The 23,506-nt window shown below is 39.8% G+C and overlaps 1 protein-coding gene across 3 annotated transcripts in view; it reads left to right on the top strand.

Moving 5' to 3' along the window:
* The first annotated feature begins 2,131 nt into the window (after nt 1-2,131).
* The window catches only part of LOC121094014 (heparan sulfate glucosamine 3-O-sulfotransferase 1-like), a 61,068-nt gene continuing 39,693 nt past the window's right edge, over nt 2,132-23,506 (top strand). For 2 of the 3 annotated variants that reach the window (XR_005829706.1, XM_040607102.1), the window contains exon 1: nt 2,423-2,802. The gene's annotated coding sequence lies outside the window, so the exon portion shown is untranslated. Of the gene's footprint in view, nt 2,223-2,422; nt 2,803-23,506 lie in introns of those variants that run through there. The other variant, XR_005829709.1, reaches the window with a different exon arrangement.

Here is a 23,506-nt window from a genome sequence, read left to right as displayed (position 1 = left end):
GGCACCAGAATTAAAAGAAAACTTCATCAGAATATTAATCCAGGACACACGCTTTTAAAAACAAAATCAGAAGCAGCACTCTCTGACAAACCTTCGCCAAATTTAATTGGGCTGTGACAAATGCTGGGATGAATCCATATGCTTAATTTTAAAAGTTCAAAGTCAGCTTTACCTGTGTTCTTATCCTACAGTAAGAATGGCTTGCAATATACATGGGAACCTTCAGAATTCACGAATGTGACAAAAATGTGAACATTTTGAAAAGGAGGACAATTAGGATTTTTCTCTATAGAAGCCAAATAGATATTTTTAAAAGAAAATTCAGCTGTAATTATCAGATGCTATTGTGCCAAATGTGTAGTCTAAATATAAGCATTCAAATATTAAGTAGAGAGATTTTAGTCCTGCTGTAAGTGCAAACCACAATGCAGCCTCAGCTGTGGAGTTACAATAATTACTGTCTTGTAGACAAGTAACAGAAAAATTCACAGCACAATGTGAGAGGAAAAATAACAATAAAATATCATGTAGATGATTTTTTCCCACAAAAGTGCTCTACCTTTTCAATTTATCTTCCTCTTTACACAGCTTTAATCCTCATAGCCTATGATTATCCAACCAAGGGCTTGTGACAATTTGGGGGATCTATGTAAAGCTTATGAATTCTGTTTGATTCTTGGGAATCTCTATATATAGCTGTGTCAGGCTGAAAATTCTTTGCTAATCTAAAATCCTCAAGAGGTGACAGGAGAAACTTTTGCTCCTGGCACACGATCAATAAAGAATTGCTAAACCTTGATAACATCCTGTTCAAACACAGTCCCTCGAAGCATGATGATGTTACCAGGTAGGCAAGCCTGGTTTTATAGATGAGGTGAAGAGGTAATAAAAAATAGGTGATAAATCATCTGTTCTACACAAATTTCATCACCTGATAAGGGAGCTACCTGACTGAGATTATAAGGTGGCTGTAAGGGAGAGTGTCTTTTGCTTGGTGTTGTAGACTACATCTGGTAGCAAGTACTGGAGGGGGGGGGTGGACCTGAAGGACTTCTACCTATGTTCGAGTGGAAAACAAAAGCAGAGACATGGAAAGGGGCTCCTGCCTTCAACAGCTGTTCTGAAAGCCTAAACAGCTGAGTGGTTGCTTATCCTTGCTGGGAAGAAACGCCAATTCCAGCGTACCGCAGCTTCCAACAGAGAGTATTCGAAGCGGCCCGCGCTGCCCCGCCGCAGAGGTAGTAACGGCCCGGCCGAGACCGGCGCCGCCGGGCCGGGGCAGGGGTCGGTGCTGCTGCTGACCAGGGCACAGCAGCTCGCGCGGACACCGGGGTGCGTAGCACGGAGAAACCCGGCTCCAGCAGCTGGCCAGCGGCCGAGCCTTTAGCAGGGCTGGTGCTGGCGATGGGGTGGACGGACGCCTTCGCACAAAGCGAGCCCTGCCTGTTAACGTGAGCGCGGCCACAGGGCTGCTGAGCCGCCGCTGCCCTCGGGGACGCTTGTGCTGCCCGGCCGACCCCCCGGTGCCGGGAGGCGGGCAGCGCGGGCTGGGGCGCTTCCCCGCGGACGAGGCACCTGGCGGGCCGCGGGCAGCCAGAGGACGAGAGGGGCGCAGCTCCGCGCCGAGCGGCGGCCCGCGGCGTTCAGCCGGTGCGGAGCCTTTGCAACTCCCCGCGGCCGCCTCGCGCCGCCCGCCCGCTCCCGCGCGAGGTTCCGCGGCCGGCGGGCTGAGGGCGCGCGTGACGCGCCCGTTGCGCCCTAACGGCTCCCCGCGCGGGCGGCGCGTGGGGCGACTCGAGCCGGCCGGGCAGCCCGGGGTGCCGGCGGCGCGGGTGGGAGGGGGCCCGCTCACCGGCCCGGGCGGCTCCCCCCGCCCTCAGACCCGGCAGGGCGCGGGCAGCCTCCCCGACCTCCGCGCCGGCGGAGCCCCGCGCCGGGGGCGAACTCGGGCAGGAGGGGCGCTCCGTGCGCCCCCGCCTCCCCCCTCCCCCCGCTCCCCGGGGCGCATCCCCACCCCGGTCGCCGGGGCCGGTGAATTCACCGCGGTGCGGCCGCCGTTAACGCACGTCCGCGGAGCGGGCTGTGCCGCCGGCTCGCGGCGCAGCGCGGCGGGGCGAGGGAGCGAGCGGAGCGCCGGCCCCCGCGCTCCGGTGCGGAGCCGCCGCCGCCAGCCGCTCCGAGCCCAGGCCGCGGCCGCACCGCTCTCCATGGCTCCGGAGGAGGTAACAGACGTCGGGAGTCGCTCCCCGTTCCCCCGGCAGCCAGGGGAGGGGTAGGGCTGGCGGGTGCGGGGGGGTATAGCGTGGCAGGGCACTTCTAACTTGCGGGGAGGGGGGAAGAGAAACGGGCGGGCGGGTGTGCGGGGGGTGCTCGCCTCACACCCTTGAGGCTCCCCCCGGACCCTGCCGCGGTTTAAGAGCTGCGCTCGGCACCGCTGCGTGCAGCCGGGCTCGCTTTCACGGCCCCGGCGCCGTCCGAGGTGCGGCGGCTCCGGCAGCGCCCACAGCCGGGCCCCCCCGCCCCGCTCCGCCCGAGGAACCCCGGCCTGCCCGTCCCTCCGCTGCGCCTGCCCCGCCGCCGCCAGGCTGAGGACGGCTCGCTCATCAATTTACATAGGAGGGAACGGTCTCTGAAGGAAGGGAAATGTACCCCGTTGCACCTGCTCCGCCGAGACTCGTCGCCTGAATCCGGAGGGGCTATAAATCATGTGCAGTGTGCGCGGTGGGTCGGCTGCTGAGCGCTGAGGATTATGTACCCAAATGCTGAATTTGTATTTCCCACTAGGAAAAGACTGAAACTCAGGTCAGATGTAAACTATGTAATTTCATTTAAAACGAAACTGTAGTAATTTATTGTAATTGTAGAGGGGATTTTTCTTCTGTCCTGATTAAATGGAAAGTACTGTTAGAGCATGTAGTAATGATTTACACGTTATAGCCTGAAATCTCTTGCAAGTTGGAAGTGGGTGATAGCGTAAGGATGATGCTTTAGAATTACATATGTCCTCCTATTTTTGCAGCACATGGGAAGACTGAGAATGACCAGGCTGTCAAATTTTACTTTCTGTTTTTAGTGTGTACAAAACCGTATCTTCTGAGATACAGAATAGAGAAAACTTGGACTAGGGAGACCACAAATTCCATTGAAAAGGTTGACTTTCTCAACTACAGCAACTAAAATCTGTATGATGTCTGCTTTACTGCCACCCTTTAAAAAAAAAAATTAAAATGTGATAAGCTACTTCCAGGAACCTAGCATGCTGCCTCTGAGGCAGTACTGCAATAGTTCTTGACACATGTGTGTTAAATGAGCTGAACTGGGGAGAACTACTGTTCAGAATGATGTTTGTGTTTAGGGATATTTATTCCTGTAGCAGGTGTTTCCTCACAAAATAGGAAATGAGGGTTTTAGGCTGGTAAGATGATGGTTTCATATTGTAGAAATTATTAATACTTTAGTTTTATAACATCAGTGAATTTTCATGTATTTGACTAGTTTTGTTGCTGGCAAAACTAGACTTAAGGTTTTGTCACCTCAGATGGAACCAATTTACATTGGGGTTAATTGCTTTAGTAGCCTAACATTTTTCATAATACTGTAAATGGCAAACCTTATTAAGTTCTTTTGTTCCAATTATGTAAAAATACTGTTTTCTGGTTAAAAAGATGTTGTGTGTTATAGATGGAGCCTGTACATTGCATTAAGTCATGTCATCAGAATGAGGGAATTAAGGAGTTTGTGTTCTACGATGGCACATGTGATTTGCAAGTTCCGTAAGTTGTGAGCTTATTGTAAAAGTGTGCATATGTGTGGGGTAAGAGAGCTATACAAGTAGAATAAACTAGTAATAATCCAGAAATCTATGAGGTAAGCAAGAACATATGAGTTAGGCTAACCACTCAGTATGCTTACTTTGAAAACAAGCATGTATGCAGTAGTTTTCATGTGACTGTCTACAGCAACAAAATAAGGGAGCCAAAAATAAGCACAAGCCAGAAATAAAAACAAAAATTTAAAAGGAGACTAGTGAGAGGGGGGAAAAACGTTTTGAATTGGAGTCTTTCTGTCAAATCAAAGACTGCATGTCGTTGTTGAACTAAATCCTACTCACATGTACAGCAGTTTATGACATTTAAGGTGTCAGCCTCACTCCATAAAAAAAACAGTTAAAAGAAATTTTGTTGGTGAGGATTTGGTTTATCACTGAAAAAAAGATGGTAGAGGTCAAATGACAGTCAATAACGGTTGACATCATCTTTGAACTTTAAACAGGAGGGCAGTTTGTTTTCTTGGATTCTTCTGTAACTGGAAATTCTGTCATGAACAACATTCCCTGAAGTGACCAAAGCACGCTAAGTGGTGGATGTTTATCAGTCTGATATAGCACTGTGGTAGAAATCCTTTTTTTATGTATCCAGCATTGTTCTGGCCAGTGCTTTGGCTATGTAGGTCATACGTGGATAACATGGAAGTTCTGAAAAATTAGGGGTTTGAACAATTTCTGTCACTGCTTAAATTTCAGCCCAGTGTATGTTTTTAAGTAAAATTTATGTTTGGCTGCCCAAGTGTGGATCAAGTTACATTGGAAAAGCATTTGCTTATTTTCTAATCTAAAACGAAAAAATCGTTTGTCAGGCAGAAGGATGTAGGGAAATGTGTTTACAGTCACTGGACTTTGTTGTGTGTACAGTAATGACTTGATTGTGTTTGATACAATGGATTGTGGGCTTGGTGACATCAGCGAACGACAGTCCCGCCTACCTCTTCAACATTTGCAACAGGTTGAGCATGCTTTTTGTATCATGAAGACATTGCGCTGCATGTTTCTTGATAGAAATAGCTTTGAAAGAAGCGGAATGGAGAAGAGTTGGATGTCTGCAACACTGCTTCATGTTCTTTTAATGCTCTACAAATAATTATGTAGTAACTGGTCCGTATTGGTAGTCATGTGAATATGCCCTTGCTCTTTTCTGTAGCTGTTTTTGAATTACGCACTGCCATAAGAAAACTTTTGAACAGGTTACTCAATGATTAACATAAAAAATAGTCTGTCATGAGGAGTGCAGGTAGCTGTATGTCCTAGCAGAAGCTTATGTGAAGTTCTCAGATAGCAATATCAACATAGAAAGGGTAGTGCCAGCATTTGAAATGTATATGCAGAGTACAATTAAATTCCTTTTTTGGCTGTTCATATAGTAAGCAGGAATCCATTAAACTGGCAAGGAGGACAAATATTTAATGAAGACCTAAAGAGGCAATATCATTTCAGTATGTTTGCAGTGCACTGCTCTGTTTAGTTGCTGATTAAATCTTTTGATCTCAAGGAGAGCTTCTAGTCATCTGCTTTGATGCAGTAATCTATAAAAACATGCAAGCTAGATTGGTAGGGGTTTAAGTCTTAAGACTGTTTTCTCTTTAAGATAAAAAATTGCATGTAGTCTTCTCACAGCCCCAGTTGAACTTTAATGGGAGCAAAAATACTGGGAAGTGGGAGAGCAGAACAGGGAGCAGTTCTTCACTGTAGTAACTCAGGGCTGAAGAAAAGGTCTTTCTGAGATAGGCAACAGTCTTATCCAATCCCAGTCATAAAGTCACTGCAGTCTACCTGAAAGCCAGTGAAGTACTTTAGCCTGTTGCTCTTTCTGGAAAGATGTTTAAAAATCTGTCTCCTAATGCTTAAAGCTTGAACTTTGAATAGTCTAAATGCATTCTTTTGGTTCCTGATTTTTAATATCTCAATATTTTTTGTTATTTATAAACAACTCCTTCCTTGGTGTGTAGCCTTCAATGAATTATAAGCATTGATCATGTGCCTTCCTTGGCTTTTATGTGCTAGGATCAAGCAAGCAAAGCAAGCACCTTTCAGTTTGTCTAGTAAAACAGGATAAATAGGAAGATACAGAGCCTAGTAACTTGATTCTCCTGAATTCTGAATGTACCTCACCTGCATCAAACATGTCACACCTGAAGTGTTTCTTCAGCCTTGAGGAATAGTGCTAATGTTCCACTTGGTCTACTGAAAATCCTTTATCAGATATTGCTGAAGATCAAGTTTGTTTTAAAGGTATGCCAGGTTGGCTTAATCTTCTTGTAGTAAATTAGACACGGGTATGTGATTTCTCCTTTCCTATTGCTCTCAAATGGTAAGACACCATGTAATCACAGAAATTCTGCTGTTTGTAATCATGTGGCTTTGAAGAATTGCTAAATATTTTCCCGTTTCTAATATGCCTATCTCAGTAGTCCTTCAATTTCTTCTGTAAGTTAGCAAAAGCCTCCCCTGTATCAAGGGGACACAGCTTCCTGTAACCAGTTTTTATCAAAACACCTCTACTTTTTGCTGTATTCACAGACAAGAAATAAGGTGAGTCTGAAGAAGGATTTTAAATAAATCTATTCAATATGTCACCATTACTCAGTTTTATGTCCCCTTTACACCTCGTCTTTTCCAACTTAGTAAATAATTGCTGAGTGATACCGTGTCAATTTCTTTACTGAAATCTGGAAAGATTGGACTCTGGATTTCGTTTGCTTTAATATTTGCTTTTAAAAGTTAAATTATTTGTTCCAGACTAATATGTCTTTTTGAAGTTATGTTGAAATTATCCTGATTTTTTTTTTTAAAATTGTCCTCCTTATTGTTAATTAGCTTTCAATTGAAAAAAAGAAAACCCCAACTTTTCATATATTGAAGTCAGGATAACAGTTGCCTAGGTGACTTGCCTCTCTCTTACCTAAGTACCGCTTCTTTCTACTCTCCAATATACTCTCCACTTTGATCTTGCTTTTTTTTTTTGCTATTCACTGTTTAAAAGGGGTAGTACGCTACATATTTCTGTTGATGGTAGTGGGTTCGTTGTAAATTTCCAACCCTGTGGCCAATCCATTCATAATCTAGGGAGGAAGCATGATTTAATAGTTGAGTAGCCATTGTGCCTTAGTTGTTGAGAGCAGGGGGCTGATCCAAATACTTTTTTTTTTTTTTTAATACTTGGTTTAACATTCTAAGTCAGCTTTGTGTCCCTACCGCTTCTTTCTTTCCCCATTTCCCCCCCTTAAAATTATTGTCCGTTGTGTTCAGCTGCTCAGATGGTGTTTTCTTGGGACTTAACAATCAAATGAGATAGAGGTGAAATATAGTGGGATTTTCATGATGACATGGGCAACACTTGAAAATTGAGTCATTGAATTACTACTGAAAATGCACTAGAGAAGTAGAAAGTAGTAATTGTGACTGCATAATATAAAATTTACTTAGGTTATTCAGTTAAATAATAGACTGACCTATGTTTGTGATGAGTAGTTTTTTGAAATTATTTAAAGATATTGTAGGTCTCTGTATATTACTTCAGAAAAACAGCTGGTTCATGTGGCTCCACAGAAGACAATTACATCTTGCTGGTGAAAGGGCTTTGAAGCCCTCTTCTCAGTTTTACATTCAAGTTTCCTTGACCTCAAAAGTAAAGAATCTCTCCAGGATTCATTTGCTGGGGTGTCTTTCCTGCTTTTGTAGACGTTTCTTTTCTGTTAAAGCAGGTTCCTGTTTTCAATCCAGTCCTTATTTCTACTGGGATGTGTGAAACAAGTGACAGTTACCAGAGCTTTATCAGGCTTCCTGCTGCCTACCAAGTTTTGAATGGAAACTAGAATCTCTTGCTAATATTGCTGTGGGACTGCACCTCCATCTGTAGCCTCAGAAAGCCAGTACCCTTTCATGCATCCTTAGAAGTTTAGCTTTTCTAATTATTAATGTAAGAATCTATTCTGTTCAAATATTGAAGAAATTTCTATAGGGGAAAAAAATGCGGTTAAGCCCCCTTGGCTAAAACTAACAAATAGATTTGGAAGTTTTTAAGCCTGGAGAAGAAAGCCCTTTGTATTAATGAAGTAGGTATTTCCAACTGAAACTTGAAGTAAGTGGAAAAGCTGTTAAAGGGACATATGTGCTGCAATGGCTTGAAAAACAAGCTGAAATAGGAATATAGGTACATTTCATTAAGTTAGTGTGGTTTTGAAACAACTATTTTTAAAATGTTTCATTTTTAAAAATAGTATTTTGCATTAGTCTTATTGCGTTTTGATATTGCAACATTTCTTTTAAACTTTCATTAGTGTTGATTTTGCTTAATCCCCAAAGTGCAACAAGATTTCCATGGAAATTATGGTGTAGTATTATTCTTACTTCATAATTGAAATTTTCAATTGTAGAGAGGAAAGCAGAGTAGGTCAAGTGATACATTGAAAATTCAGGATAAGACATTAACATTATCATGCTAAATAACAGTAGTCTGCCTTTATATGTGTAACGGAGCTATTTACACAGAAGATCAGATGGATATATAACCACAGAATTGCAGAACTGGAAAAGTTGGAGGGGACCTCTGGAGATCATTTAGTCCAATCCCCCTGCTCGAAACAGTCACCTAGACCATGTTGCCAAGGGCTGTGTCCAGTTGGGTTTTGAATTATTACCAAGGATGGATACTTTACAGCCTCGTTAAGCAACCTGTTTCAGTGTTGGACAATCCTCACATGAAACATATTTTTTTCTTGTGCCAAAAGGGAATTTCTTGTATTTCTGTTTATGCCTTCAGCCTCTTGTCCTTTCACTGGATGCTGCTGAGAAGAATCTGTGTCTTCTATTCTCCTTCCTATCAGGTATTTATGCATACTGAAAAGATCCCTCCTGAGCCATCTCCAGGCTAAACAATCCCAGCTCTTCCAGCCTCTCTTCATATGACAGATTCTGCAATACCCATGTCATGTCTGTGGCCCTTTAATGGATGCACATCAGTATGTCCATGTCCTTCTTGTACTGGGGAGCCCAGAACTGGACACACTACTCCAGATGTGACCTCACTGGTGCTGAGGGGAAAGATCACCTCTCTAAGCCTGCTGGCAATGCTTTTCCTACTGCAGGTCAGGAAGGTGTTGGCCTTCGTTGCCGCAAGGGCACTTTGCTGGCTCATGCTCAATGTCTTGTTGACCATGATCCCCTACATCCTTTTCTGCCCACTTGCCCATCTGGTTGGTCCCTAGCCTGTTAGTAGTTCACGGGATTATTTCTCTCTGGGTGAGGAATGTGTGTATCCTGTTGCTGAACTTTGTTTCTTCAGCCTGTTGAGGTCCCTCTGAGTAGCAGCACAACTACTCCCAATTTTGTATGGTCTGCTAGCTTGCTGAGGGTACGCTCAGTCCCATTATGCATGTCATTAAGGAAAACGTTGTGTGTAACAGCATTGGTCCCTCTGGGTGCACCATTAGTAATGGGCCTCCAGCTGAATTTTGTGGCACTGATCACAGTCCTCTGAGCCCAGCAGTTCCATGAGTTTTCATTTCCCCCCACTTCCACACTTCATCAGTAGTAATGTAGATTACTACTGCTGTGTGGCCAGGATAATTTACAGGTAAAAATGTCCTTTCACGGTCTTTCCTTGTTCTGATTTAACAGCACTGGCACGTGTGTACACACACACTGACAGTTGTCCTTTTCTCTATGTTTTAGTGTATGTGTCAAGTATAAACACTGCATTTTTTTGCATTAAATTTATTTCTCCTCCTCATTTGTAAGGGAGAAGGACCCTCTGGGTTTTATATAGCTACAGAGGTTTTGAAATGTGTGGTCTTGAAGTTGATTGTGAAATGGAGGTGAATTAATCAAGCTATGGTTGAAGTTCACGAAGCTTAAACGGACTTTAATTCAGCTGAAGCAACTGTGTATCATGTTAGAAAAAGGCAAGGGCTTTTAAATAGATGCTTGCTTCACATGGTGGTGAAAAAAACTTCAAAAATTACATCTCTATTCCACATTTTCTCTTGCTATGTCAAACTCACCTTCTTTGCCAGAAGCAGCGAGCAAAAGAGACACTGGACTACCCTAATTGTAAGCAAAGCTTAAGATTTCCAGGGTGATACTCAGTGCTCTGTTTGAGCTTGGTCTAGTATTAAGCTGTTTTGTCTCAGGAAAATTTATTCAGTCTTGCATGAACAGAAGTTTTCTGTTGGCTTATCAAGTCACTGGTGCCTTTTTTTTTTTACTAAAAAACCTGTATTTTCTTTGTGTGTGTGTGTGCATAGAAGAATGAGGAAAAGGAACCTTTTCATCACATGAAAGCTTTCCATTTACAGAATACTGCAAAAGATAGTACTTAAGATACTGAAACTGCTGATTCTCTTTTTTTTTTTTTCCCCTCCTCCTTGAAGTGGAGATAACGGTGTCCTAGGGACACAGTGATGAGCTAACTAGCTAACTATACTTTCAACTTAATACCTTGACACTGATTTCGAGGAGCAATCTAGTCTTTGCAATTTGGTTCTGAATTCATGTTCTGTAGGAACTCCGTTAGAAAAATAGAAGAATTTTACTTCTCTGTGTGACTGAGGCACCTTAGAATGCCTCCAGAATTTGGAGAGAAATGGCTCTTGGCATCTAAGCAGCAGTGAATGTGTGGGAATCGGAAAAAAGTACTGATGTGCACCGGTGCAAGTATGCAGCTCTAGCCTTTACCTTTATTTCCAAAATCAACATAAATTCGTATGTTTGTAATCTGAATTTCAGAAAAATAATTGCTTTTTTTTTCTTCCTTTTGTTGTCTAAAATTTCCTGTTAAGTGTACATCTGTTTAACTTGTAATCCTTTTCAACTATAGAAGATGCAGATAGAGTTATTAGGTAAAATGTTACACGTTACCTGCAGAACAATGGAGAAATTTATTTAATATTTTTTTCCCTACTATGATTCTTCAGAGTGCTAACCAACCATTTTGAGTATTACATTTAAGTCTCTGCAAGTAAAGCCTTACCTTTCTGTCATCTTAAGAAATTTTTAAAGGGGAAAAGAAGGTGCCCAATTAAACTTTGTATAACCTGCAAATGGAAGACTTTTTCCTTTTTTTTGCAGGGATTGTCCATAGAAAATGTGTTCTAATAATTCTGTATTTATTTACAGAGGGATCTTAGTGGATATCTGAAAAAATTTGAAGTAAGATAATAGGTGGACAGATTGCGTTGATACGGCAAAATACCAGTTAATAGAGATGGTGGGTTTTAGACATGAGTGAATAAAGTAACCCAAATATTGAGTATAACTTTTTAGTTTCTGGATAGAGAGAAAATGGGATACTTTTGTCCTTTATCATAATTTAACGTTTATGTAGTGGTTGCTAGGTATAAAACTATTTTTATAGTCATTAATGGTCTTCATTACACGGTCTGAAGCAGGTAGGTGATCTTCTACAAACGAATGGTATAGGGCAAATATATTCTAGACCTAGAAATCTGATAGGAGTTTGAATTTTATATAAATCTGTTTGAAGTTTATAAAGGGCAGACTATACCCCTCAGTATCCAAAATCAGCTCTTTACAAGATGTGCCTTCGTTTTTAAGGAACAAAGATAAAAGGTTTCATTCTGAACATTTGAATAACATCGTATCTCTTTGATAATGGAGTCTAGTCAGATGTAGTTTTTTCTGAATTAATGTGTTGGCTACTATACAGGACAATTTTTTAAAGGTTCATACAGAACAGATCTTCAGTTTACAAAGATTATGTCAGATTTAGCTTCCATTTTTGTAAAAAGGTGGTAATACATGGAAAGAGTGTCTTCCCTGTCTCCACCCTCCTTGGTTGACAGACTTTCCCTCCAGCAGTCAGTTGACAGCAATCAGTTTGAGGATTATTTCTGGAAGGAAAAGGTTTACAGCTTTACTTCAACAGTTAGATTAAAAAGAAAGTAGCTGTCATCTGTTTCCTTGGCATAACTAGTTAAAAACATAGCCATAAAAATGCCATATTACTCAACTAAGCTGTTCTGTGCATTTTATACAGTAAGTGGATCTTACTAAATGAGAGGGTCGTCAAGCCTTGTAAACAATAGTTTGTAACGCAAAATACAAAAAATTAAATTTTGACTGTAACTTCAGAATTTGTTATTTATTGTTTCTATGTAAACTAATTCTTTAAAATAAGCCTTAGACAGATATTGTAATGAAATATTTTATCTTGTGACCTTGTCTCATATGAAAGAGCCATAGATAATTCTTAGGATAAAAAAGTCCGTGTCTTATAATAGCTGGATTCTCAAGTATCTTTGAGACTTACCTCACATTAATTCCTACACCACCGTGTTTCCTGCTGTACCTTTTGTAAAGGGAAATACTGTCAAGTTTAAGATGGAAAATCATTTGCAACTGTCAACTTTGACACTTTTTAGTGATAGATTCCTAAGATGCAATATGAAAATAAGCATTTAAGATTTTTTTTTTCCTGGGTTGCAACAGTTGGACATCTTTTAGACCTAATCCCCAAACATTAGGTACTGCCAGTCTCAGAAAGATCCGACTCTGCTTCCTTTGTATCACATTACATTTAGTTTATTCTGTAAATAAATAGCTGTTCAGTTAGATGGTGTTTTGTTGAGGTTTTTTAATCTGTTTACTTAATTTACAGAATTTCATTTTATGGCTTTGATTTTGTTCTGTACTATAAAATGTTGAGTCTTCCAGTAATTTTGGTAACCTGTGCATCACTGATTTTCCAGCTGGGATATTTTTCCCTCCCCTCCTATAGTAGATTAATGAACTACTCTTACAATGTGTAGACTTCTTTTGTGCTTCTAGGGTTTTCTAAATTCAGAATCTGACATGTGCACTGGAGAATGAAGAAAAAGAAAAGGCTTGTTATTTTCATACTCTACTGCATTCTTATGTTAGCTCCAAGTTTCTGGATCATAAAGTAAGATCCATGCCTGTACACTGCAAAAAATCCCTAGAGATTAGGCCTCTTTAGCAGGTTAGAGAGCTGAATGTTTTTGTTGTTTTCACCCCTTTTTTTAAACTCCCCTCAGCAAAATTATGGAAGTTTGGAACATTTATTTGCATGTTGGATACCTGGCTTTTTATGCTCGTATTTTATCTCCTGTATCCTGATAGCATAAATGGTGTCAGTGATAGAAAACAGAAATTTCATAACTAAATGTATCTTGAAAAGAGTGCTGTTACGATAATTACTTATGGAGTTTTAGAAATGGAAATAATAAAAATCTTAACCTAAGAGTCATTCCTCAGAGTCAGGCAATTGGGTATTCAGAAAAGAGCATTCTCAAAATCACTTCTCTTTTGAATCCTTATATGGCCATATGCACAGAGTATTGTGCTTTAGTACTGCAAGGTATTGTTCTACTTTGCTTCTATAATGAATCGGTTCCCTTTAATCAAACAGAAGCCAATAGAAATACACAAGCATCGAACATAGCTCTATATTGCCTGCTGGGAGATATTTAAATCTGTGCTAGCTTGCACTAGAAGGAAATGCTGTAAAAGCATTTTTGTCTTGTTTCTGTAAAAAATCTAATATTCAGTGTGTAAAATTCCCATTAAAAAATAATCAGATAATATTATATATACTGATTAAGGCAATTAACTGTTCAGCCAATTAACTGTTCAGCCAATTGTAAAATAATACTATACATGTTTTAACATGTTATTCCTGCACAAGCTGATCATATTGCTTTACACTGTAGATAAAGAAATGTGGGCTGCTCTGCTGTCTCTAATTTACTTGTGAACCTAGGGTACTCTTATTTATTAAATGGAAATAATAATTTGTGTGTGTATATATCTATATATGTGAGGAAGGAAATAACTGTCTAAGTCTTAAATTGCAAGTATTTGTTTTGATGGAGATGATTTTGCATTTATCCATAAAAGATTCCTTGCTAAAAAGGTTCAGAGAAAAAAGGATGTTAGGATTGCAGAGTAATTTAAGAAAATTATGAATAAAAATATCAATTGTCTCTGCACATAGCTTATTATATGTGCATTAGTATTTTGACACAGTCTCTGCCATGCAGTCATGTGCTGTTGATCCTGGTCCCATGAAATGTGTTCATTGTGCATAGTTAATAATAGCAACAAATACTTTATAATTTTTCATTTGTAGATTTTAAGAAGAATAATAAGATTGTAACAATGTTTATTTTTACAGTCTTATTGTAATCTTATTTTTTTAAAACAGATGGAGCAACCAAAGCATATACAATGATTCGTTATATAGGAAGCTTTGGGTAAGGCTCTTCAGTTTTTTGTTTTGAAGATCTCTTATCTATTAATGAGAGTTAATCACTGTAAGTCTTCACTGAATAGTATGCCTCATGTAGAGTGGTTTGAATCTACTGCAATGTGTGATTGAGGTGAGCTTTTTTTTACCGCTTAAACATACATAAAGGAATCCTAGGTGTCAGGGTAGGGCTGGTAAGAAACTTTTGGAGGGAATGTATCTGACACACTACTTCAGCTTAATATTTAATGAGAAAATATTAATTCTGTCTAATAGAATTACTGTTATTCCTACTCCTAACTGACTTAAAGGCAACTACAGGTCCCAGGAAACCCAGTTGTAAGGCAGAGCTTACCATGTTGGCAGCAAGAAATCTGTATAGCTAGGAGAGTTTGTTTCACCTAACTTAAGGAAAATCTTTTTCTTTTAACAAAATGCTTGGGGAAAGCTTCTTCCCTTTCTACAAATTATCTAAGACACTTCACTTAAGTAAGTGAAATAATTTCTTGTACTACTGAAGCTTCAGAACTTCTTAGAACATGCATTCCACCTTCCACATAACTGAGTATCCAGGTACAAAATATCTCATCTTGACCTCTTAATGCCCAATTTATTTTAATCTTGATGCTGAGTGAATAACTACTTAGCTTTAATACAGTCCTGTTTAATGTGGGATGGCTCTGAAAAGTGAATGTTGAATATTGCAGTATAATTTGTAAGGTCGTAATGAAAACATTTTGTTTATTTGATGTTTTATAATTGGTCCCTTTTTATATAATGTCAAGCAATGAGTTCAGGAAGGCTGAGGGAGGTGGGAAGGGCTATAAGTGGTTTTCCCCCGGAATAACTAGACAATCCTTCCTAAGGCCCATTCAGCGTTATTCAGGCAGGTATGGCAGCAGAAGGTCCCAAGCAGCTCTTTGCTGATAAGGTTTTTTTTTCCTCACTTGAATATATAATGCAGCTATTTTTTAAGAAGACACTTTATTCTGTGTTGAAGAGGGAGGAACATTCAGTGGAATTTAGTCATGTTTTCTTTTTAGTTACAGTTTTTACATTTCTTACAAGTTCTGGTTTGTTGTTCATTTGTTTCCTGTTGTCTGTTGTTAAGTGTAATCAATATCCAGGGCAGAGTTCTTTTTATACAGTCTATTTTTTCAGATTTTTTTTTTCTTCTAAATCTGTGGTTCCCTTGACACACATTTATGCTTTATTTTTCTGGCTTCTCTGGTGGTTTTTTGTGTTTGCTTTTTTTTGTGGTGGTGGTTTTCTGTTTTAATATTTTTTATTTTGCTCACACTTCCTTTCCACTTCTGTTTTTGCTCTCTGCTTGTCATTCTTCACCATCTTCCAATCTCTCAGACTTGGTTTTGTGAATTCTGAAATGAAACCTGAAACTCTGTTGAACTGCAGGTTTTGATTAGTGCTGTTGGGATGGAATTTTCTTCTGAAGTATTTCTCAGTAGATGACACCAGTTTGTCAGAACTCCTCCTATTCACCTGCATTTTGACAAAATCAATAATTCAGTGGTTCAGTGCAGCAGGTATTTGGATTGCAGTAAACTGGACAGAATCAGGGCTTTGTCTTGCCATATTTTGCTTATACGTTGCACTGGGTAAATACATGTGTCTTTTTTTTTTTTCCTCCTTTTTTTTTCTTATTTACTGTTGAGAAACTTGTCTTTATTATGATGCAGCAGAAACTGTTTATAGAGTATCGTATTTCTTGGCGAACAAATCTTTGACTGACTAGCTTTAGATGTAAATGAACTTTGGATTTGGGACTCTTGTCACATCTTAAAGTAAAAAAATTTGGAAGTAACTGGGTGCCAAAGATATAGATGCTTGTAGTTTATTTTTTCTGAAGGGATCTTCAGTATATTATTATTCACTTCTGTGTAGTAGCAATGGGCTATGGCAGTGAGTATATAATTTAGTAGCACAGCGTATGCGAGCATAGGACTTATTCATGATTTGAAATCTGAGTTGTCTCCTACATGCTTTTGAATCCACATCTTCTACCTGCTGGGAAAGTGTCCACACTGTTAGTTCATGGGATGTTTTGTGGTAGAATGTTGAATTCATACTTTTACACTGAAACTGTTGTATTATTTTAAATATTAATGAGATGGAGAATACAGCCGTAGTGCCCATATCCCTCCCCTGAAGAAGTGGACTGCACCTCAGGTTTAGATTTAATTTGGTTTAATATTCCTGGGTTTTCTTATATGGATGTGACCTCATATCCTGTCTATAAGGTGTACTGTGTGTTTGAGAATAATTACTTTGTGTGCTGCAGTCATAGAGTCGTATTATCTCCCATATCAGTGAAAATGCAGACAGGTTAAAAATACTGTTGTACTTTCCTGCCAATTAGCAGACTTGACCTGCTGCATGTGAAACTGTTATTTTGAAGAAGATAGTAGAGAGTAAATAGAATATAATAAAACATTTGATGTATTGTTCTTTCTGGAAGGAGCAAAGAATATGAAACATATTGAACAATAGGCCATGTTTTAATGTAGTCTAGGTAAGAGGAATGTCTGGGATTAACCTGGTGATAAAATAGGTTCTAGCCTACTCTTATAGTCTGTGCTCATTGGACTTGTTATTATGTGGTGATCCAGTTTCTCCATAAGACACCAGTGTGAAAGAGGACTGTCTTTGCCTGCAGAGCCCAGTGCCATCCATTTTCCTGCCCTTGGTCTTACAGACCAAAAAGTGATTGTGCATTGCACTCTATTTCAAAGTATGGCCGCCTTTGCCCTTTATCAGGTTCTGCGTTTGGTGCAGAAAACCTAAGAACTGAGAGTCAGTTTTGTGTCTACTGGGCTTGACTTTATTGATGAATCAAAAAGATGGGGCTCAGGTTGTCTGTCAGTGGAAAAGCTGTGAATAACCAACAGCTGGTCAGCAGCCGTGTGTGGAGGGCCTCAACTGTAGAGCCTTGTGGAAAGCTAGTGTTTTATCACACACATAACTGGTGTCTAAAATCCATCTGCAGCCATGTGTCGACAGAGAGCTGAGGTTAGAAATTAAGTCTGTAGCACTAATAGCCAATTCCTGGATGCTATAAGAATGTGATAATGCTATAGTGTTTAGTGCAGCATTGGAAGTCAGGGGCGGGGGAGAAGGACAGAGCCTTAAGCCAATGTTTTAGTCCCAGAACCTTGGCCAAATTCTAGTTTGTCTATGCTGTCTGCCTACCCTGACTGTCTTACTTAGAAAATTATGTAGGTTGAAGAAAAGAAATTGTAAAATGTCTGTGATGCAAAGGAGCAATTCTAATTCTGGCATTATAAAAATCTGAGACACCCAAAATTGACCTTGTGAAGTTAATCTTGCATGCCCCCCATACTCAGTTCTTTAACGTGAGAAGATGGGGGAGGTTGTGGCAGATGCTTACCTTTTCCCCTGATTTTTATTTGTGCCCATCTTAAATGAATTCTGTGTTCAGTCACTTCCGAGACTAGTGTAAGGAAGTAACATCTGTTTGGCTCAAAATTCTTGCTATTTGCTTTTAAGTAAAATAGCCAGTTCCCTTTTATCCCTCTCTTTTTTATTTATTTTTTTTCTTTCCCAAGCATGGTGAATGTTTTTTCATGGAAGACAGCAATGCCCTTGAACGTCACCCTGCCATTCTAATTCTTAAATTGAAACCTTTGGTTTTACATTTATATCATCTTGGTGTATATACTGTCTTTCCTTATGTTTGTCAGAAAGATTAATGTGAGAGTAGAGTATTAGCATAGCACGGCACAGGATTGTGATAGCTAGTTCTTGTCTCTCTAGAAAGGACCCCTATTCCTTTATCCTTTATTGTATGTTTTGTTTGAATTTTTTGACAGTAAGAGTAGGGTCCCACTGAAGGGAAGAATCACCTCTTTGGAAAGCTAACAAAGGAACAATTCCATGTAACAGAAAGAGTCACAGAAGAGTGGTTGTAGTTTTCATTGCTCACACCTTTAAAGTAAAAAGCAGAAACTGATCCAGTCACTTAGTGTGATTCTTGAATACTAGAATCACACTAATTGAGAGTAGTTGTGTAAGTGGACGGTCAGGAAAATGGTAAAAGCACTTTAGTATTTAAGGGTATATGCTGTTTGAATTCTTCCCTGAAGAAGCATGAGGTCACTATTTTTCACACTTAGGTAGGATGACAGAATAATTTAAACTCTATTTGTAACTATGCTAACTGAAGCTGGTGAGCCACTGCCTTTCATTTGAGAAGCACCAAATCAAAGGTATGTCACTCAGTAAGAACAGTACATGTAGCCTGCAGGTTTTGCTGAGTAATTCTTGGGAGAAATGAGGAAATGACACGAAGGTGAAAATGAGCCAAATGCTCATGACCTTGCATAATGACTACTTGAAGTGTGAATACAGACACTGCTTTGTGAGAGCTCTTTAGATATAATAGTAGATGAAGGTGAGTAGTAAGAAAGAGAAAACAATTGCCTGCTTGCAATTTGTTGTGCTAAGAAAAGTGGAACTTAAACACTCTCTGTAAATAAACAAGATTGCATCAGACACCAAGTTCCATCATGTATTTCTTTCCTTAATCAGAAGAAACCTTGAGAACACTGTAATTTAATGTAGCTCTTTAGGTTAGCTGTAGTTGGGTTGATCCCATCTTTAGCAAGAACCAACTCTTTTCCTGCTAAAATAATCAAGATGAACTTGGTTTTTTTCCATTCTTGTCGTGCTTTGAAGCCTTCCGTCTCTGATCTGAGTGATTGTCCCAAGGGATCTCTAGAGAACTTCAGTTTTCTCATTTATTTTTTTAGAGCACCAGGAGCACTTTAGTCTGTTGGGGAAGCAGTTATTAAATCTGCACAGTGCACTCTAGCTCACTTTTGAGAGACTTGCACCAGCTTCCATTGAAATGTCAGAGAAGCCAGCCTAGGTATTGGATGAGGAAAGGACTGAATGTGCCTCTGCAAGACACATCTGACTTGTTACACAACTGCCTAGTAACAAGAACTATAATTGGAAAAAAAAAAAAAAATTAGTCATGTTGAAACTCAGGAGAGAATGATTCTTCCAGAATGGGATGTTGGCTTTTTATGTTGTTTTATAAACTTGGATAATTTTGAAGCTGTAGGTAATATGGCCTTTTATCTAGGCTGGCTTGAAATTATGAGAGTCTGTAATCTACAGCATAGGTAATGTGTAAGATACTGATGTATATCTACTAAAAGTGTTGTTTCCTGTACCATTTTGACTCTTGCTGTATACCTTGGTACTTAAAACCTGTTACAGAATTAGCATTTAACATTTATTTCTCATACTTACCTCTACTTTTAAGACCATTTTTCCTATTCCAGAGCAGTTCTTGCAGGAATGTGTTATTTGGTGCACATTGTGTGTATTTCCAGAATGTAGATATTGGGTGTTTTGGTTGGATTTTATTGGTTTAACAGTGGTAGAGCTAGCTCAGACCTTATTCAATTCCTTAAAAATGAATTGTGAATACTTTGGTTGTAGATTATAGGGTCATACAATAATTGAGGTTGGAAGAGACCTCAGGAGTTACCTTCATCTAGCCCTCTGCTCAAAACAGGGTCAGTGTTGAAGTCAGGCCAGGCTACTCAGGGTTTTCCCAGTCTGGTCTTGAAAATGTCTGAGGATGGAGACTGTACCACTTCTGGTGGCAACCTGTTGCCTCTGGGACAACTGGTTCCAATGCCTGACTGTCCTTATAGTAAGAAGGCCTTTCCTTACATGCAGTCAGAATCTCTCACGTTTCAGCTTAGACTGTGTTGTGTCCTCCCACCATGCAATACTAGGAAGAACCTGGCTCCACTGCTGTGATGACATCCTTGTAAGCAAGCTCCTTTGTTGTTAACAGTACCATTACATATGTTCAGGTACTCTGCCTCACTTTAAAAATGGGCTTCCTGGTTTTGTAGTTCTGATACCAAAAAGGTATTGAAGGCAATTAACCCTATGTGTCTAATCTCTGTCATAAGTGTGCGTGCTTAAAGAGAAGGCTCAGAGAGACCTTATCAGCGTTATAAATACCTGATTGGAGAGTGCAAAGAAGATGAACCCATACTTTTCTGACCAGTGGCAGAATAAGAGACAATGGACATAAACTGAAACACCTGAATTCAGTCTGAACGTAGGAAAACAGTTTTTTGTTGTGAGGAAAGGTCTGGAGTGGGAGGCTTGGGGTTTGGGTATTTTTATTATTTGAAAATAATCTCAATCTCATATAGGTAAGTAAATTTTACATGATGATAAAGAGATGAGATACAAGTTAATGAAAGCCAACTGAACAATAGCTAAAATAATGTTGGAAGAAAAAAATTTTTAAGCACTTTCTTAATTAATTGCCTTTTATTCAGAAGCATATATCTGTTGAAATGAGAATAAAAGATCCTGATGTTCTTGTTTCCCTCTGTGAATGCTCTAGGTCAAATCACTTCAGTAACATTAAGCATTTCAGTAAACCTTGTACGTCATGTCTCCAATCAGTTCCTATTGTTCCAGTAAGAAAAAAGGTGAAGTATTCTGAGTCATCATATAACCAAAAAATATTCTTTTTTTTTTCATTACATATCTCTCAGATTTTATAAAGCAAGTAAGGCAGGTAGAAGTTTATTCTATTAGGTCCACAAACCAAAACTGATTTTTCTTTTTTTTAAGAGAGCTATTCAATTTCAGCCTGAATTAAATTTTCCACAGAATAAATTAATTCAAAAATGCACTCAGATTTTTAGGAGCATTTTAGGATTTCTGGCTTGTAACTGAAGTTATTCAGAATTACAGATTAATTACTAAATTGCAAAAATAGTGTATATTGAGGGATTGCCAAACATTTCTAAGATGGTATTTAAGTCCTTTATTTGCAGACAAGCACATTTCCTGAAGTATCAATGTTCTGTGCTAGTATTACTACTGTGGTTCACCACTAATGCACTAATTCATCTAGAAGGAAAATTTCTGGAAGATCATCTGACTGGGGCCAGTGTTTTTGTTGCTTATAGACCATCCTTCCATGCTACCTTGATCAGCCAGAACTCAAGCACAGAATGTGTCACCTGTGTTATTCTCCTGTGCCACACAAAGCATGAGACGTAAAGGAAATAGTGTAAAAAATAGCATCAGAATTAAAATTTCTGACCACACTTAAAGTGTTTGTACTGTTTCACTCTGTACACAAGCAGTAGGTGCCAGCAGAGAGAAAAGTGTACAAAAGTTAGTCTTCTCCACTGCCCCGAGTTGTTTCTACTGCATTTGGTGGTTTTAGTTGTTTCTTAGTTCATCAGCAGAGATCCATCAGTACTCGGAGGTGAACTGATGTTGGTTCTTTATGTCTCAAAGCTTATTTGGGAAAGGAAACTTGAGGAGTTGTATCTCATGCTAGATTCATTTGGAGCTGATGATGCCAAGAGCCATATTTAGGTAATGCTGATCCATTAGAATTCAGAATGTTGAAGCCAACTAGTTAGATAACCACTTCCATCATGTGATTACACAAACATCCCTCTTTGTGCCCTATAACTTTGGCACCCAATAAAGTTAAAATTAGGAGTCTAGGCTCTCTAAAGTCAGTGGTGGCTTCAGAGACTGATTCAACTAAGATAGGAATACTATCTGCATTGCTTGCACAGAGGGTGCTAATTTCATGCAAACTTAAAACACCTAAAGAACAACTCTTCAATTGAATTATGGATCTAGGGAGAAGGGAACTTTCCTTCTATTCCCATCTGTATCTGTCTTCTCCTTACAGAGGAGCTCCTTGCCCTCTCAGAACCTGGGAAGGAAAGCAGTTTGCAATAGACTGTGCTTCTAGTTTTGGTGCATGTTGTTTTTTTAGTGTAATTTACCTCCACTCCCCTCAGACTTAGTTGAAGACAGGTCCAGTGTTCCTTCCTCTTGTCCTAGTAGATAGAACGTTTGAGTATGAGACTGAAATTCTTTCAACCCTGTGCCACCCAAAGAGGTGATCTTAGCTTTTATAATCTAACAAGTCTGAAATGTTTTAACTGATAAAAATGGAAGAAAAGAGAATCAGTGTGAATAATTTTTTTAACCTGTAGCCATTCCATATTATATATATATGTATCAATTAACGAGACAATAATATTGCACATCACTGGTGACATGTCCTAAGGCAAAGCTCTGTGCAAGAAATACTCCTTGAGACCAAGCTTTCTCTGCTGGGAGATCACTTCTGCACCTGTGAAACAGTTCTAGAGAAACTAAGGAAATCGATACAAATGCAGAGATAGCAGAGAGAAAACCTTACATGGATTTTCCTATCATAGCATGTCTGCCGTGTAAGTTTTTACACAGAGGTTTTTGGGCTTCTACTTTTACTTTAGGAAATGTGTCTCCAGTAGATTGGTTGGCAGGGTTTTATGAGGACTTTATTTTTTAGGAACAGTGAAAATAGAAATAAAAGCTTCCTTTCAGAAGCTAAACCTCTAATCCTTGATTACTTGGCTAGGAAAGTGACAGTTAATCCACTGGTACTATTAAGAATTACATCTCTGTTAAGGTTTTTATTTTCTTCTTGGATAACAAAACCCAAAGAATTTAGTACGCTTGTCATATATCCCTCCCCTGCCAAAGTTGTAATCATAGAATGGGTTGGGTTGGAAGGAGCCTTAAAGATCATCTAGTTCCAACCCCTCTACCATGGGCAGGGACACCTGCCACTAGACCAGGGTGCTCCAAGGCCAGGGTGGATGTGGCTTTAACACTTCCAGGGATGGGGCGTCCACAGCTTCTCTGGGCAACCTGTGCCAGTACCTTACCACCCTCACAGTAAATAATTCCTTCCTTATATCTAATCTAAATCTACTCTCTTGCAGTTTAAAGCTGTTATCCCTTGTCTTATTACTCCATGCCCTTGTAAGAAGTCCCTCTCTAGCTTTCTTGTAGGCCCCCTTTAGGTGCTGGAAGGTTGCTCTGAGGTCTCCCCAGAGCCTTATCTTCTCTAGACTGAACAAGCTCAATGCCCGCAGCCTGTCTTCATAGGAGAGATGCTCCAGCCCTCTGATTGTCCAGAGGTCCATGTCCTTCTAATGCTGGGAGCCCCAGACCTGAACGCAGTACACCAGCTGGGGTCTTGCAGGAGCCAAGTAGAGGGGGAGAACCACCTCCCTTGACATGCTGGTCACACTTCTTTTGATGCAGCCCAGCATCTGGTTGGCATTCTGGGCTGCAAATGTACACTGTTGGGTCATGTTGAGCTCCTTGTTAATGTTAGGATAGCTGCCATGCCGAGTAGACTGTTTTGCCAAATCTTTTACGTAGATTCAAAACATCTCGGTAACCATAGTATTCTTCAGGGCTTTTTTGGTGTGAATTTTTGTTCTTGCGGTTTTTTTTGAGATGCACTTCTGTGTATGGTTATATCTGGATGGACTTCACATTGTCTTGACTGGGAGTATGCAACATCTTCCAAAACCATTTTTTTTTTTTTTTTTGCAGTT

This window comes from Falco naumanni, chromosome 9, assembly GCF_017639655.2.
Source record: "Falco naumanni isolate bFalNau1 chromosome 9, bFalNau1.pat, whole genome shotgun sequence".
Taxonomy (NCBI): domain Eukaryota; kingdom Metazoa; phylum Chordata; class Aves; order Falconiformes; family Falconidae; genus Falco; species Falco naumanni.
Note: the sequence above shows the minus strand (reverse complement) of the source record. Positions and strands in the feature narration are given on the sequence as shown.